Source organism: Enhydra lutris, unplaced genomic scaffold, assembly GCF_002288905.1.
Source record: "Enhydra lutris kenyoni isolate GAN:26980312 unplaced genomic scaffold, ASM228890v2 scaffoldscaffold17, whole genome shotgun sequence".
Taxonomy (NCBI): Eukaryota; Metazoa; Chordata; class Mammalia; order Carnivora; family Mustelidae; genus Enhydra; species Enhydra lutris.
In genome coordinates, this window is record NW_019154101.1 from 36421852 (window position 1) to 36438583 (window position 16732).

Genomic DNA, 16732 nt, shown 5'->3' on the forward strand with positions numbered 1-16732 from the left:
GGGGACCTAATCAATATGGACATTGGTAATATGACAGATCTAGAGTTCAGAATGACGATTCTCAAGGTTCTAGCCGGGCTCGAAAAAGGTATGGAAGATATTAGAGAAACCCTCTCCAGAGAGATAAAAGCCCTTTCTGGAGAAATAAAAGAACTAAAATCTAACCAAGTTGAAATTTAAAAAGCTATTAATGAGGTGCAATAAAAAATGGAAGCTCTTACTGCTAGGATAAATGAGGCAGAAGAAAGAATCAATGACATAGAAGACCAAATGACAGAGAATAAAGAAGCTGAGCAAAGGAGAGACAAACAAATACTGGACCACGAGGAGAGAATTTGAGAGATAAGTGACACCATAAGACGACACAACATTAGAATAATTGGGATTCCAGAAGAAGAAGAAAGAGAGAGGGGAGCAGAAGGTATATTGGAGATAATTATTGGAGAGAATTTCCCCAATATGGCAAAGGGAACAAACATCAAAATCCAGGAGATGCAAAACGCCCCTCAAAATCAATAAAAATAGGTCCACAAGCCCGTCACCTGAGAGTAAAATTTACAAGTCTTAGTGACAAAGAGAAAATCCTGAAAGCAGCCCGGGACAAGAAGTCTGTAACATACAAGGGTAAAAACATTATATTGGCAGTGACCTATCCACAGAGACCTGGCAGGCCAGAAAGAACTGGCATGTTATATGCAGAGCACTAAATGAGAAAAACATGCAGCCAAGAATACTATATCCAGCTGGGCTATCACTGAAAATAGAAGGAGAGATAAAAAGCTTCCAGGACAAACAAAAACTGAAAGAATTTGCAAACACCAAACCAACTCTACAGGAAATATTGAAAGGGGTCCTCTAAGCAAAGAGAGACCCTAAAAGTAGTAGATCAGAAAGAAACAGAGACAATACACAGTAACAGTCACCTTACAGGCAATACAATGGCACTAAATTCATATCTCTCAGTAGTTACCCTGAATGTTAATGGGCTAAATGCCCCAAGCAAAAGACACAGGGTATCAGAATGGATAAAAAAACAAAACCCATCAATATGCTGCCTACAAGAAACTCATTCTAGACCCAAAGACACCTCCAGATTTAAAGTGAGGGGGTGGAAAAGAATTTACCATGCTAATGGACATCAGAAGAAAGCTGGGGTGGCAATCCTTATATCAGATCAATTAGATTTTAAGCCAAAGACTATAATAAGAGATGAGGAAGGACACTATATCATACTCAAAGGTTCTGTCCAACAAGAAGACCTAACAATTTTAAATATCTATTCCCCTAACATGGGAGCAGCCAACTATATAAACCAATTAATAACAAAATCAAAGAACTCCATAGACAATAAAACAATAATAGTAGGGGACTTTAACACTCCCCTCACTGAAATGGACAGATCATCTAAGCAAAAGGTCAACAAGGAAATAAAGGCCTTAAATGACACACTGGACCAGATGGACATATATATTATGTCCATATATATTCAGAACATTCCATCCCAAAATACATTCTTCTCTAGTGCACATGGAACATTCTCCAGAATAGACCACATCCTGGGATATAAATCAGGTCTCAACTGGTATCAAAAGATTGAGATCATTCCCCGCATATTTTCAGACCACAATGCTCTGAAGCTAGAACTCAATCACAAGAGGAAATTGGGAAAGAACCCAAATACATGGAGACTAAACAGTATCCTTCTAAAAAATGAATGGGTCAACCAGGAAACTAAAGAAGAATTGAAAAAATTCATGGAAACAAATGGTAATGAAAACACAATGGTTCAAAATCTGTGGGACACGGCAAAGGCAGTCCTGAGAGGAAAATATATAGTGGTACAGCCTTTTGCAAGAAACAAGAAAGGTCTCAAATATACAACCTGACCCTACACCTAAAGGAGCTGGAGAAAGAACAACAAAGAAACCCTAAACCCAGCAGGAGAAGAGAAATCATAAAGATCATAGCAGAAATCAATGAAATAGAAAGCAAAAAAACAATAGAACAAATCAACGAAACTAGGAGCTGTTTCTTTGAAAGAATTAATAAGATTGACAAACCCCTGGCCAGACTTATCAAAAAGAAAAGAGAAAGGACCCAAATAAATAAAATCATGAATGAAAGAGGAGAGATCACAACCGACACCAAAGAAATACAGACAATTATAAGAACATACTATAAGCAACTCTATGCCAACAAATTCGACAATCTGGAAGAAATGGATACATTTCTAGAGACATATAAACTACCACAACTGAACCAGGAAGAAATAGAAAACCTGAACAGACCCATAACCAGTAAAGAGATTGAAACAGTCATCAAAAATCTCCAAACAAACGAAAGTCCAGGGCCAGATGGCTTCCCAGGGGAATTCTACCAAACATTTAAAGAAGAATTAATTCCTATCCTCCTGAAACTGTTCCAAAAAAATAGAAATGGAAGGAAAACTTCCAAACTCATTTTATGAGGCCAGCATCACCTTGATCCCAAAACCAGACAAGGATCCCATCAAAAAAGAGAATTACAGACCAATATCCTTGATGAACACAGATGCAAAAATTCACACCAAAATACTGGCCAATAGGATCCAACAGTACATTAAAAGGATTATTCACCATGACCAAGTGGGATTTCCAGGGCTGCAAGGGTGGTTCAACATCCATGAATCAATCAATGTGATACAATACATTAATAAAAGAAAGAACAAGAACCATATGATACTCTCCATAGATGCTGAGAAAGCATTTGACAAAGTGCAGCATCCCTTCCTGATTAAAACTCTTCAAAGTATAGGGATAGAGGGCACATACCTCAATATTATCAAAACCATCTATGAAAAACCCACTGCAAATATCATTCTCAATGGAGAAAAACTGAAAGCTTTTCTGCTAAGGTCAGGAACACGGCAGGGATGTCCATTATCACCACTGCTCTTCAACATAGTACTAGAAGTCCTAGCCTCAGCAATCAGACAACAAAAGGAAATTAAAGGCATCCAAATCAGCAAAGAAGTCAAACTATCACTCTTCGCAGATGATATGATACTATATGTGGAAAACCCAAAAGGCTCCACTCCAAAACTGCTAGAACGTATACAGGAATTCAGTAAAGTGTCAGGATATAAAGTCAATGCACAGAAATCAGTTGCGTTTCTTTACACTAACAACAAGACAGAAGAAAGAGAAATGAAGGAGTCAATCCCATTTACAATTGCACCCAAAACCATAAGATACCTAGGAATAAACCTAACCAAAGAGGCAAAGAATCTATACTCAGAAAACTATAAAGTACTCATGAAAGAAATTGAGGAAGACACAAAGAAATGGAAAAATGTTCCATGCTCCTGGATTGGAAGAATAAATATTGTGAAAATGTCTATTCTACCTAAAGCAATCTACACATTTAATGCAATTCCTATCAAAATCCCATCCATTTTTTTTCAAAGAAATAGAACAAATAACCCTAAAATTTATATGGAACCAGAAAAGACCTCGAATAGCCAAAGGAATATTGAAAAAGAAAGCCAAAGTTGGTGGCATCACAATTCCAGACTTCAAGCTCTATTACAAAGCTGTCATCATCAAGACAGCATGGTACTGGCACAAAAACAGACACATAGATCAATGGAACAGAATAGAGAGCCCAGAAATAGACCCTCAACTCTATGGTCAACTAATCTTTGACAAAGCAGGAAGGAATGTCCAGTGGAAAAAAGACAGCCTCTTCAACAAATGGTGTTGGGAAAACTGGACAGCCACATGCAGATGTTGACCCCAGAAACCTACTTCACACGAAAATAGACTCAAAATGGATGAAGGACCTCAATGTGAGAATGGAATCCATCAAAATCCTTGAGGAGAACACAGGCAGCAACCTCTTTGACCTCAGCCACAGCAACTTCTTCCTGGAAACATCGCCAAAGGCAAGGGAAGCAAGGGCAAAAATGAACTATTGGGATTTCATCAAGATCAAAAGCTTTTGCACAGCAAAGGAAACAGTTAACAAAACCAAAAGACAACTGACAGAATGGGAGAAGATATTTGCAAATAACATATCAGATAAAGGGTTAGTATCCAAAATCTACAAAGAGCTTAGCAAACTCAACACCCAAAGAACAAATAATCCAATCAAGAAATGGGCAGAGGACATTTCTGCAAAGAAGACATCCAGATGGCCAACAGACACATGAAAAAATGCTCCACATCACTCGGCATCAGGGAAATACAAATCAAAACCACAATGAGATACCACCTCACACCAGTCAGAATGGCTAAAATTAACAAGTCAAAAAATGACAGATGCTGGCGGGGATGCGGAGAGAGGGGAACCCTCCTACACTGTTGGTGGGAATGCAAGCTGGTGCAATCACTCTGGAAAACAGTGTGGCGGTTCCTCAAAAAACTGAAAATAGAACTACCCTATGACACAGCGATTGCACTACTGGGTATATATCCTACAGATACAAACGTGGTGGTCCGAAGGGGCACGTGCACCCGAATGTTTATAGCAACAATGTCCACAATAGCCAAACTATGGAAAGAACCTAGATGTCCATCAACAGATGAATGGATAAAGAAGATGGGGTATATATATATACAATGGAATACTATGCAGCCATCAAAAGAAATTAAATCTTGCCATTTGCGACGACATGGATGGAACTAGAGGGTATTATGCTTAACGAAATAAGTCAATTGGAGAAAGACAACTATCATATGATCTCCCTGATATGAGGAAGTGGAGATGCAATGTGGGGGGTTTGGGGGAGTAGGAAACAAAAAAAATGAAAGAAGATGGGATCAGGAGGGAGACAAACCATAAAAGACTCAATCTCAAAAAACAGACTGAAGGTTGCTGGGGGGAGGGGGGACGGGAGAGGGTGGTGGGGATATGGACATTGGGGAGGGTATGTGCTATGATGAGTGCTGTGAAATGTATAAACCTGGCGATTCACAGACTGTACCCCTAGGGATAAAAATACATTATATATTTCTTTAAAAATTTAAAAATTAAATTTAAAAAAATTGGAAAAAGAAAAAGAAGAAAAAAAAAGCCTTTGGCTCAGGTCATGATCCCAGGGTCCTGGGATCAAGCCCTGCATTGGGCTCTCTGCTCAGCGGGGAGCCTGCTTCTTCCTCTCTCTCTGCCTGCCTCTCTGCCTACTTGTAATCTCTTTGTCAAATAAATAAATTAATTAAATCTTTAAAAAAGAAGAAGAAGAAAATTTAAAACAAGCAAAACAAAAAAAATTTTTTTCAACAGAATTGACCATTCTTTATGGAGGAGTTGCTTCTCTCCCCCTGCCTCTCTCTGAGATGGACATACAAACAGCCACAGCCTAACAAACCATTCCACCAACCCTGCTGCCTCCTGAGAGTTTAGCTAAAACACTCATCCTGGTCGACTGGAGCTCTGAGCAAGCAATGCATGGTTTAGTGTTGTTTACTGGAAATGGGTGAATTATTCCATGATCTAAGTGTTGATCCCACTAGAATGCTTTTCCAGTAGCTACATTCTTGAGAAAACTGAAAAAAAAAAAAACCCCACAGAGAAGAGCGTACATGACTTGAAGGAGTCTGGGAAATATGGTGCAGGCACAAGAGTCAAGGGAAAATTGTTTTTGAACAATACGGTGTCACTGTAGCAATCTAAGGACGGGTTCCCTCAGCGGAGAATGTGATGACTAACACAAGCCAACTAGGAGTGAGTAAGCAGTGCAAAGAAGTGAAAAATGAAAGACAATTCAAATAAGTTATGATGTTATGTTTCTGAAATTAAACTTCCAGTTAAACATGATAAAGGAAGGAGGGATTTTATTTTACTCTCCTCTCTTAAAACTCACTGAAACAAACAAACAAAAAATGAGCTGGCCCCATACAGAACTACAGCACATAATGCCAAAAAACTCTAAAGCCTGGACTGAGGTGGGGAAGAAGGGTGAGGACCATACCCTAGGGCTCAGGCAAAATGCCAATTTCCCAAGTGTCAGATCTGATAGACAAACCAGCAGTGCCCTACGAAAGGATGCCTGGCCCAGGCAGTGAGTGGAAGGAGCTGGAATCAAGCTCACTCTCTGTTCTGCAAACAGAGATAAATCCTTTTTCCAAATCAGGCAAAGGCAACATCTGCTCACCAACCATGGGCCCACAGGGTTGTTCTCACCCAAAGTGATACCTTCTTGCAAATCACACAGGGCTCTGTGTGGGCTCGTTGACAGCCCTGGGTCCTCAGTTAGAGACTGAAGGTCCGGGAGTAAGACAGGCCGTGGGTGAAGGGGAGAAGTTCTGAGTGGAACGTGGCTCCACATGGAGTCAGCCCCTATGTGTGTGTCGGGGGGGTGTTGAGGTGGGGGCACATCTCTCCGTATCTGCTCATTCCTCTCCTTGGAAATACGTCTCATTTATTTTTAGCCTCCAAGAGTGAGGGTGGCTCTCAGTGAAGTCCCTGAAGTAAAAAATAACCTGCTCGTAGGTGCTCCTCCCTCTCTAGGCAGACAAGCATAAGAAGAATACAGGGAAAGCAGGTGAAGAGCTTACAGCACAAGAAGACATGACTAAGGAAGCAAATTTCAACCAGCAAGATTTCTAAAGATAAAAACAAAAAAGGAAGAAAGTGTGATGATTAATTTTACGTGCCAGTGTGACTGGGCTAAGAGATGCCCAGATAGCTGGTAAAACATTATCTCTGGGTGTGTCTGTGAGGGTGTTTCTGGAAAAGATTAGCATTTGACTAGGTAGCCTGGGTAAAAGACATCCACCCTTACCAATGTGAGCCAGCATCATCCAATCTGCTGGGGACCTGAATAGAACGAAAAGGAGGAGGAAGGGGAAATTCGCTATTTTTGCTTGAGCTGGGTCAACCATCTTCTCCCGCCCTCCCACAGCAGTGCTCCTGCTCTCAGGCCTTCAGATTCTGACCAAGACTTAGTCTCTGACTCCCTGGTTATTGGGCCTTTGGTCTCAGACTGAATCACCCCACTGACTTTGCTTGTTCTCCAGAATGCACCTGGCAGATAGTGGGACTTCTTGGCCTCCATAATATTGTGTCAACCAGTTCCTATAGTAAATCTCTACATCTCTTATAGATAGAGACGTAGATCTAGATATACAGACATAGATAAAATCTCCAGTTGGTCTCTTTCTCCAGAGAAACCTGACTACTATAGAAAGAAAAGACACAAAAACTCAAAATAAATGATGAGAAGATAACCAAAAGTAAACTAGCAAATATGCATATTTCAAATTTTGATCAACACTCTTAACTGGGCATCTACAGAGGTCCATCTCTCATCAAAATATAGGTTTTCCCACATCCATGTTGACTTTGGATGTTTTCAATCTTTTAGATCGGAGTAATCTGTTGGATGAAAAATAATGGCTTCTCAATTTTAATTAGCATTTCTCTGATGATTTGTGAAGTCAAGCATGTGTACATATATTTACTGATCATTTGTATTTGGCTGCCCCTAGAAGGAGCCTCCTATGGTGGGCGGAATCCTCAAAGAAATGTGAATGACATTCTCAATTAGGAGAAAACCGACTCGGTGCTTTTGAGGTCAGACTTTGCTGGAACTTCAGCTGTAGAGTCAGCTTAGTCATTAGGGACAGACTTACTTTTGAGAAAATCTAAAGGGCCAAATTATGTTATGAGGTTTTTTAAATTTTGGGTCAGCCAAAGGCACAGAAAAGAGAAGAAACAGAATCGAAGGAGTCAGAGGAATCTTACTCAGGGTCAGACAAGGCAGCCTGCTAACCCGAATGACTGGGATAAAGGGGTCAAACCGAAAAAAGCCTTCATCTACCAAAGTATCCTTGCTAGAGCCCGAAACTTAGAAAGCTATGCTTTTGGGGTCAGGCTTTGAATCTTTAAAAGTCCATGAGCAACCCCAAATTTGTGCTATGTGCTGGACACTGTCCTAGGCATTGAGGAAATCAAAAAGCACCATGATTCAGCTTGGGCTCTGGGTTAAGCAGAGGTAACAGAAAATCCTGGATCAACTAATGATAGTGGAAAAATGAGGATAAAAACATCCAGTTCAAAAAAAGAAATTCTTTTTAAAAGAACCAAAAAGAAACACTGCCTCATCAACGACTTGGTTGGTTGGAGTCGTTCTTACAAAGAGGGCACGATAAACGATCCCTTCCCTTTATTTGCTAGCTTGTAAAAAAATAAAAACAAATCCCCAGTTCATAGAAAGCTAAAATAATTGGATAGAAGGTATGTAAACAGATTTTTGTCTTGGACAGAGTAGCTGCTCTGCAGATATTAATCCTCCCCCCCTTCCTCCAATTCCCGTTACCAGTTAACATGCCATTTTCAATCCCTGAAATGGAACCCAGAACTGGGGACACTGGGCTCCTCCAGCCAGGGAAGCAGCATGAGTGGTACCACAGGAGAAAAGCCATGACAAACTGTGCTTGCTTCCCAGTCTTTTCCCAAGTGTGACAAGCCATGGTGTACCGTATTCCTATCTATGAACATATGTGCTAAATTCCATGCAGCGAAACAGCGCACGATGCTCTAGGGGAGGGAGTTCCAAGAGGTCTCATGTCTGACTTTTTTTGGCAGGAGGGAAGTGAAATGTGTGTGTGGAGGGCAGCACTGGTGGGGGTCCCATGGGACAGGGAGCAGGGTGGGACCCAGGACAGAGACACAGACGACAGCGGGGCCCCAAACTGACTCTCCACTTAGGGCTGCAATGTTTTCTTCCTGCAAATATCAAACCGGACACCATCGAAAGTGCTTCGTTTATCATTAGCATTTTATTTCATCAAAGATTTTCACTTTACAGTAACAATGCTTTAGAGAGCACTCATCCAAGGTACCATTCTCAAGGCTATTTAAGGAGAGGAACCCTTTGCCATCTCCACAGGCTCTGAAATAGCCCCAAATGTGAGAATTTGCATCAGCTCTTGCTGTGATGCAAATCAGAGAGCGGCTGGTAGGGTGGCCCTGTTTATTTTCGTCAATGTGTGGGTAGGGGAGGGAAAGTGGCTGCTTAAAATGCATTTAAAACTTTTAGTTTCAAATTAGTGAACTCTGGAAGAAAGGACTTAGATTTACCAGGAACAAAATAAAACAAAGTTTACTTCAGAAATATGTCGGGCATAAATACACTTGACCAAAACCCTTTAGCCACATTGTTGATGGCTGGAATTAGAGAGTTGAGGATTTTCCTACCGAGCAGATAATATAAACTCATCTCATCTGCAGACTCGGAACTGGTGGGCTCCCACATGGAACCCAAGGGCTCTTTGCCACCCCCTGTATACAGTCATGATTCCCCAGCCTCTTCTGGGCCTGATCACTGCTTCGGAACTTCCAATCTGATGCTGTAGCCAACTGTGACTTCCGGGATGCACTCTGACCCTGGGTTTGCCTCCTACCTCTATGACTTTCCTCACCCCATCTGGGGTACTAATACCTGGTCCTCAATCTTCTTCCAGGGCCCAGGTATCTGCCGGAGACTCCCATTGGCTAAAGTATTAACTGTTAAAGCAAACGTTACCTCTGAGCTCCTGAATTGCTTCCTCAGTTCCGCTAGCATCACATAATTGAATCATATTAACTATCAAGGACAAGTTAGTATGGAAAAATAAAATGTACACGAATAGCTGGGAAATCAATTAAAATGCACAGCTGTAGGGGAAACTAGTTCTACCAGGCACTGAAGGCTACTCTGGGGCCTCTCTTTCTGAAACAGTCTGGAAATGGCACATGATCCAGCAAACAGACCAGAAGAAGAGAATAAAGAGTCCCAAAAGAGACCCAAGTATGTATGGAAATTTAGTGTGTGATAAAGGGGGCATTTCAAATTGTTGGGGCAAAGATGGAGAAAACTGGGTACTTACTGGCAAGAGATAAAATCTGTATCTCACACCATGCATAAGAATAAACTTGAAATGGATCAGGAATCAAATGTAAACATTTAAATTATAGAAAAACTACGAAGAACAAGGGTAAATTCCTCCTTGATCTTGGTACAGGGAAAGTCTTTCTAAGCACAGCTCACAATCCAGACAAGATAAAAGAATCGATCAATAAACATGGCTATATAAAAATATAAAAACATTTGCACAGCAGGAGGACCTTACATAAAGTCAAAAGACAACAGACACACTGGGGAAAAGGTCTGGAACTTACACCACAGATGATGGGCTAATTCCCTCAATATTTAAAGAGTTCTTAAAAAGGGAGAAAGGACCAAAATCAACAGAAGAATGGGAAAAAGATAGGATCAGAAAATTCACTTATAAACATAGACATGGCATTTAAACCTGTGAAAAGATATTCAAATAGCTCACAATTAAAGACATGCAAGTTAGGACTACACCATTTCTCACCTATCAGATAAGCAACAATTTTAAAGTATTACAACACATCCTGTTGGCAAGGCTAGGGAAAGCAGGCACTTTCATGTATGGCTGGTGGGAATACAAATTGGCACAGCCCTTTGAAAGGGGAACTTGGCAATGACTAACAAAGCAATTCATGGACTGACTTTCCAACTGAGCAATCCCACTTCTAGGAATCTACCCGGAAGATACATCTCCAAAAATACAAAAAATATGTATGCACACATTATTCACTGCAGCCTTGTGCAGAAACAGCTTAAATATCGATCCTTGAGAGAGTGGCTGGGTAAAGTCTGGTACACTTAGGTTAGGCAGTGGAGTACTACACAGCTGTAAAAAGAATGACAAAGATTCCTGTGGACTGGCGTGGTACGCTCACCAGGAGAGACTGTGACGTGGAGAAAAAAGCAAAATGTAAAAGGATGTCAGTAGGATGCTACCTTTTACGGAAAAGGAAATCAGAAATTATGCACTTATCTTCTCAATAGTGCAAAAGGAAATAAAGGATAAACTAGAAACTAGTGAGACAGAAACAAGGAGTAGGTGGAAGGAGTTGGAAAGCGTGGGAAATGAAAGCAGGACAGAAGGGAGGGTGAGGGGAGGAGAGTGACTTTTCCTAGGAAGTCTTTTTATACAGTTTGTACTTTAAGCGACCGTCGTCGTGATGCACTTACTGAGGATAGAGAGATAAATAAAATCAGCAAGGATGGGAAAGGGAATCCACTATGGGGTATGTATGAGTCAGGGTCACATCAGGAAGCAGAAATCACACAGTCATTTGAACAGGGAAATTTAATATAAACTTGTCACGGGGGAATAACTGGAAAGGTGTGAAGAGAACTCTGAAGAATGCTGTCAGGCAGAGACGGAGAGCCCAAGGAATGAAGAAACTTGGAAAGGGCCTCTCCCCAAGGATGAGATTCAGATCTCACTGGAGAGGGTGTGGTAGATGGAGACATTCAGTGAATGCTAAAAATTGGTGGGTTGCCTGGCCCAGAGCTGCCCCACAGTCACCAAACAAGCAGGAAATACCCTTCCGGGGTGCAGGCCGGCAGAAGCTGGCAGGAAGGAATTGCGGCCAGGGCCAGCAAGACAAAAGCACTCCCCTGGGGTAGATGTGGCCAAGACAACAGACAGGCACACAAAAGGGGTTGGGAGACCGGAAGCCCGGTCACCAGAAGAGCAGCATGAGGCCCGGAGTGTGTGATGTCCACAGTGGGAGCGCCACAGTGAGGTGGTCGCTGGACGGGGACCAAAGCTGTGAGCTCACCAAGTGACTATGTGGTCTGGACAAGTAGCTGGGGCCGAACGGCCCTGGATTTTTCCACACACTGCTGGCAGCCATGTGGTAGGAGTGAGGGGACAAAACAGCAGCACACTGGAACGGGGAAGAGAAGCACCTGTCACCTATAATGTCCCCTCAGTGTCCTTCCCTGGTAAATCGTGCTCTCTGGGGAGGAGAAATGCTTCATTTCCAGCCCCGTTATTATGAGTAGGTCACAAAGGGTGAATTTGGATGAACATGAATGACAGGGTGAGAAGACCAAACAAATGAACCTCACTACATAATAACAAATCAGGAACAATACCGCACAGAAAGGAAAGGAGAAACCCAAAGCAATGAGTGCCCAGATCTGGGTTTCTGCACACCATTCTCCAACAAAAAGAACCGGGGCTTTTCAGAGAAATGGTCATGCCATGGCCAGGCCAGAGAAAGTCCAAGAGGAGCCTGGAACATCTTGTCATGCCAGAACATAAGTGTTTTAAAGCAAAAGGTTGGGAGGGCAGTGGTGCTGGGAGCCTGGTGGGCACTGCCCGGTCCTCACAGCAGCCTGGTGGGGCCGCAGGAAGGGAAGCTCCGTGCTGAGCACATTCCAGAGCCTGAGTGGCCGCTGAGACACCGTTTGCCCCCACCATTCCCGGGACACCCCCTGTGCTGGTGCAGCCACCCTCGCTCCCTCTGATCTTCCTCCCTTCCTCAGCCCCTGGATGAACAGCTGACTGAAGGACAAATCCCTGAGTTCAGGGAGGCTTTCTCCCTATTTGACAAACTTGGAACTGTTGTGAGGTCACCGGATCAGAGCCCAACAGGAGCCAGATTTCCACATCTGATTGACAAGGGGGATGCTGATGGTCATGGCATTATTGACTTCCCACAATTTTTGACTACGACGGCTAGAAAAATGAAAGAGACAGTGAAGAAGAAATTCACAAGGCATGCAGAATCTCTGACAAGGATGGTGACATCAGTGTGGCAGAGCAATGTGAGGTCATGACCAACTTAGGAGAAAAGCTAACAGATGAAGAAGATGAAATGATCAGAGAAGCCATGGACAAGGCAGCTATGAAGAATTCCTACTGATGATGACTGCCAAATGAAAACCTACTTTCAACTCTTTTTCCCCCTCTAGAAGAATCGAACTGAATCTTGAGGAAAAAAAAAAAAAAGTCCATGTAGTCATTCTGTTTCTGTATAGCAAAACTGAATGTTAAAAGTGCCTTGTGTGCACACCCACAAAAACTGCACGTATTGGTTGGTGGTTCCTGTGCCCTAAAGATCAAGCTACACGTGTTTTACAGTATAAACCCTTGTCCTATCTTAATGATAAGGAAGCACTTAGCAGACTCCTTGCTGTTCCATTTGCTCGTATTAATACACTGTTTGGGCTGGCTAGTTTTTCATGCATGCATCTTGACAACGGCGCACAGTCAAGCATTTGTATTTAAAACAAAAAAAAATGAAAAAAATTTAAAACTTATTTAAATGGGTTCTAATTCAATTCGTTTGTAGGAACTGTCATAGCTGGTTTACTGGAAACAAACACTTAAAATTGGTTCATTGCACGATGCTGTGCAGAAACATGGGTGAAGAATAAACTGTCTAGATGTCGCCCCACCTAGTAGGACGGCCCTTTCCCACTTCCAGGTGCCCCCACCCTGGGTGACGACGACACTCATCCTGGTGGCCTGCTGTGTGTGTGGTTTCAGCATTGTCTGTGTTGTGCTAGAGTGAAATGGGTGTCGGGCCATACACTTTTTTAAAAAAGAAACTTTTAGCAAGAGGATATCCCTGGACTCTCTGTTTTTAAAACCTTCTGAATCATGACTTCGAGGCAGCAAAGTAGTCTGGGCTGTGGACTTCAGCACAAGCATCCACACTGCTGTACAAGAAATTACAGTTTACAACCATTTCAAGTTCTAAATGCAAGTCTTTTTTTTTCTCCCCAAAAAAAAAAAAAAATTCGCTTAAAAAAATAAAAATAATACAACAAAATGATGGGAAACATGTCAAAAGGCTAACAGCCAAACTTGAAGGGGCTCTTTCGGCCAAATAGGGGACAGTCTGGACAAACAAAATAGCCAATAATATTAATATACCCCACAGAATATAGTAAGAATCCATGAGTCGATATTGATATAAATAAATAATTGAATAAGAAGGGAAGAAGAGGAAGCTCTTCCTTATGATGGAATTCCAATTAATATATGTATGAATAATGATGGAAAAAGAATGCCACCATTTTTAAGGACTATAATAATCATTGTTTTAGGCAAGAATCATCAATGAATGATAAAATTAATGGCTAAGGTATTATGAGAAACCAGCTATTTACATAGTTGCAAAGTAGCTCCCCCAGAAAATACTAATTAATAAAAGAGGAAAAATATTTACTTCACAGTGGGGAAATCTAGCAGATACTACCTTAGCCAAATGATCACAGTTGAGATCACCAGTGACGTGACAAATCATGTATCTCTTGGTAGGATGCTGAGAAGGACACAACATAACTTCCATAGTATTTTTACCAAAAATGCACAATGCAAATTTATTCATGAAGAAACATCAGACAAACCCAAATGAGGTACATTCTGCAAGAATAACTGGCTAGTACTTTTTTGAAGTGTTAAGGTTATGAAAGACAAAGAAAGACAAGGAACTGTTCTAGTTTAAAGAGATGAATCGGGCAAAGGGGCTAAGAGGGAAATGGGAGGTGCTCACCCCCGAGATCAGGTCAGCATAGGGTTGGCCCGGAAGGAGACCAAAGAGACATGACATCTAAATGCAGCATGTCATCCTGGTTTAGATCCTGGGCATGAATGCGGAAACTGGGAAAATTCAAATAAGTTCTGAAGATGATGTAATAGAATTGCATCCATGTTAATTTCCTGATTTTGGTCATTGTGCTGTGGTTACAGAAGATTAACATTTGAGGACTCTGAATACACAGGAATTTTTGTTTTGTACTATTTGTACAGCATCATTAAGTTTAAAATTAATTTAAAATAAAAAGTTTAAAAGTTTTTAATTAAGAAATATTAAAGACAAACAACAGTAAGGGAACAGGCTGCTGGTGGAGAGCCTCGCATAATGTCACAAGTGGGAGAACTTGAGAAGTTAGGAAATGATACTGCACAGTGAGAGCACAGGCTCTGGAACTATCCACACGTGGCCTCAGTTCTGACCTTGTTACTTATTGTGTGATGCCCTAATCTTCCTAAGCCTCAGTTTACCAATACGTAAAGTAGATTGTCATAATAATACCTACTTTTTATGATTGATTATGATTATTTACATTCCTATCCCTATTGTGATGATCTATATTCAATAAACAGTATTTGTAGAGAACTCAATACAAACTCAACTTAATAGAATTCTCCGTGGTTGTTATTGAGACTCTTATGATTAGCCCCATCAACAACTAGGCTATTCCTTGTGAATGGTTATATCCTGTGCACTAATGAGCCCCCTCAAGAACAGAGAGATCCCCCAGACTATGTTTCTAAAGTGTTGATGCATCTCACTGTAAGTAAATCTAACACATGACATTTTAAACAGATACATAATAAGTGATTATTTTTTATTAAAACATGATTCATGGGCTTTGGGGGGGAGAATAGCATTTGGCTTATTTTAATTTTTGCAGAAACAGGTCTATGGCATAAAGCAAATATTTGTGCGTTGCCTTAAGTAGACTGAGTAGGGGCCACTGCTGGGTGGCTTAGGAGTGGGGAGATTCTGGCTGACCAATAAGCCTTAGAGCTTGATGCTTTCTAAGGTGTAAAGAGAAGCCAAATTCCCTGGTTTGTCTTTTCTAAGCAGATTCTGAACTACTTAAATGTGATGACATAGATCAAATATTTGAGGTTACAGATTGCTTGTAGGTTCATGCTTTCTCCTTGAGTCCATTTTTGAGATAACTCCAGCATAAATACTGGAGAAGCATGGAAGAAGGTTGAAAATGGCTAAGCATATTCTATTCAGTGCTATTTCAGTGCTAAGTCAAACACTGAAACGTCTGGTGTTTCTAGTAATACATTTATTTTATGAAATGATATAAGACCAAGAGACGTCTGTGGCAACCGCTCCGTGTGTAAATAAAGGGTGCAAATCATCACAAAATATGCCAATCTGTCGTTTTCCAAATATTTCCAATAATCCTTTAAGTCTAGGAACAAAAGTTAAATTCCTGAATAAACTCTCTTATCTTTAAAATCTGCTCCAGGGCGCCTGGGTGGCTCAGTGGGTTAAGCCGCTGCCTTCGGCTCAGGTCATGATCTCAGGGTCCTGGGATCGAGTCCCGCATCGGGCTCTCTGCTCAGCAGGGAGACTGCTTCCCTCTATCTCTCTCTCTCTCTCTCTGCCTGCCTCTCCGTCTACTTGTGATCTCTCTCTGTCAAATAAATAAATAAAATCTTTAAAAAAATAAAATAAAATAAATAAATAAATAAATAAAATCTGCTCCAAAGGTTTGGAAACCCTAGCTTTTGAATACTAACCAAAAAGAGTTTCCACCTAGTCATTGGAAACTTTGCTCAAATTCATGCTAACTTTAACCAAGCAGAGGTGTTATTTTGTAATTGTTCACTGACTCCTTGTTGATTCCTAAGCACTGTGGCCTGAGCACACTGGATATTCTAAAGCATCTTCCTTCTGAGTCTCACCCAACATTACTCCCCTTCACTCAGCAGTGATTTCTACCTCATGTTGCTAAGACTTAGTATATTTAGAACAAGTGTCATCTAAAGCATTATGCTGGTGTCTCCATCCCCACCTAGTCCCCATCCTGTCCTTCAGCCTTTGGACAAGCAGCGACTCTCTCCTTCTTCTTTTTTTTTTTAAGATTTTATTTATTTATTTGATAGAGAGAGAAACACAGAGAGAGAGGGAACACAAGCAGGGGGAATGGTAGAGGGAGAAGCAGGCTCCCCCCAGAGCACGGAGCCCAATGTAGGACTCAGTCCCAGGACCCTGGGATCATGACCTGAGCCAAAGGCAGACACTTAACAACTGAGCCACCCAGGCACTCCAATCACTTTCTCCTTTTTCAAGACACTTCCCTTCACCTGTGTTCTCAATCTCATACCCAAAGCTTCTT

At 41.4% G+C, this 16732-nt stretch overlaps 1 pseudogene; it reads left to right on the forward strand.

The window, feature by feature from the left end:
* The first annotated feature begins 11542 nt into the window (after positions 1 to 11542).
* LOC111147478 lies at positions 11543 to 12734 on the forward strand (annotated as a pseudogene).
* Positions 12735 to 16732: the final 3998 nt, after the last annotated feature.